The sequence below is a fragment of the Colletes latitarsis genome, chromosome 14, assembly GCF_051014445.1.
Source record: "Colletes latitarsis isolate SP2378_abdomen chromosome 14, iyColLati1, whole genome shotgun sequence".
Classification (NCBI taxonomy): domain Eukaryota; kingdom Metazoa; phylum Arthropoda; class Insecta; order Hymenoptera; family Colletidae; genus Colletes; species Colletes latitarsis.
In genome coordinates, this window is record NC_135147.1 from 155,398 (window position 1) to 157,500 (window position 2,103).

A 2,103-nucleotide genomic window follows, 5' to 3' on the forward strand; every position below is an offset into this window, starting at 1 on the left:
GTTATATCCGCGATGGTGTCTGCGGTCCACTGCCGCGAGAACACACCGATATCCAGCCGGATGGCGTAGATATACGGCGACGAACCCGCACGGTCGCCCCGAAGATTTGAAAATTACAAATCTCGTAGAGTATTTGCACTTCACTCCGAGGAAACCACAGGAAACCGTAGCACTACACGAATAATCCCTAGAACTATCCTCTATAACGCGAATCTAACGCGGACACGCCCGTAGCAGCCACGTAGGCGCTGGAAATCCCGGCCACGCCCCGGGAAAAACCCACGCGGCGATGATTCACCGGCGCGTCACTCCTCGCCTAAAACGTTCCCAAAAATCGAATTTTTATCCGATTCTTGATCACGAACCGGCGTTCTCTTCGTAATAGATCCCTCTATTCACTGCCGCGGTTTCACCCCGATATCTCGCCTGGCGGCTGAGATATTCGGCAACAAACCCGCACGGTCGCCCCGAAGTTACCGAAATTACAAATCTCGTTCGAGTTTTTGAATTCCACTCCGGATAAACACACAGTGAATCGATAATCGCACAAATTCGCCTCGAAACTGCCGTGTATATTGCGAATAAATCGCGAAAATACACTTCAAACTCCTCAAACTCTGGAATTTCCAGCCAGGTAGGTGGGAAAACCCAAGCGGCGGTGACTCCTCGGTTGAGCGGTTCAGGTAGCGGAGCAGCGGTTGAACACGTCCGTTCCCTTCGGCGGTCAGAATGCGACTCCAGTAGATAGGGACAGTGGGAATCTCGTTAATCCATTCATGCGCGTCACTAATTAGATGACGAGGCATTTGGCTACCTTAAGAGAGTCATAGTTACTCCCGCCGTTTACCCGCGCTTTTTTGAATTTCTTCACGTTGACATTCAGAGCACTGGGCAGAAATCACATTGCGTCAACACCCTTGGGGGCCATCGCAATGCTTTGTTTTAATTAGACAGTCGGATTCCCCTAGTCCGTGCCAGTTCTGAGCTGAGTGTTGAATGGCGGCCGAAGAGGACGATCGACGACGGCAAGCCGCCAACGAAAGCCTCGCAGCAAGGAAGATCCGCGGGAGGCCAAGGCACGGGACCGAGCTCGGATCCCGACGAGAACGAACGAATCCGTTCAACGCCGTTCACCTCGCCCAGGCCCGGCACGTCAGCCAGACTCGCTTCCCGACCAAGCCCGACACGCCCCGCTCCTCAGAGCCAATCCTTATTCCGAAGTTACGGATCCAATTTGCCGACTTCCCTTACCTACATTAATCTATCGACTAGAGGCTCTTTACCTTGGAGACCTGCTGCGGATATGGGTACGAACCGGCGCGACACCTCCACGTGGCCCTCTCCTGGATTTTCAAGGTCCGAGGGGAAGATCCGGACACCGCCGCAACTGCGGTGCTCTTCGCGTTCCAAACCCTATCTCCCTGCTAGAGGTTTCCAGGGAACTCGAACGCTTATACAGAAAAGAAAACTCTTCCCGGATCTCCCGACGGCGTCTCCAGGTCATTTTGGGTTACCCCGACGAACTACTCTTACGAGGGCCCGAATGGTATACGGTTCCGCTGCCGGGTTCCGGAATAGAAACCGGATTCCCTTTCGCCCGATGGGTGTGTGTCTCTCTCTCACATCGCTCAAGTTATTTTATTTTATAATCGTTTCGCACTTGTGTGACTCGTTTTTCTTTTTGGTTAAAAAAAAAAAACGTTTAAAAAAATTGCTTTTACACATATTTTTTTACACAACTCTACTATACTGTTGTTGCCATGATGGATCTTAATAATATAATATAATAAATATAATAAATATATATATATATGTATGTTTTTTCTCGTGTTCGAGTCAAAGTGGATGATTAAGCTTTGTAATAACTTCGTTTCGTTTCGTTTGCTGCGTTTTTTTAGGACACCTCATCTTCATAGGATTTCTCTTAGGGCTTAGGATCGACTGACTCGTGTGCAACGGCTGTTCACACGAAACCCTTCTCCACGTCAGTCCTCCAGGGCCTCGCTGGAGTATTTGCTACTACCACCAAGATCTGCACCGACGGCGGCTCCAGGCAGGCTCACGCCCAGACCCTTCTGCGCACACCGCCGCGACCCTCCTACT

General features: G+C 50.7%; 1 pseudogene; it reads right to left on the minus strand.

Annotated features, from left to right (window-relative positions):
- Positions 1 to 694: 694 nt before the first annotated feature.
- Positions 695 to 2,103, minus strand: part of LOC143350510 (large subunit ribosomal RNA) — a 3,144-nt pseudogene continuing 1,735 nt past the window's right edge.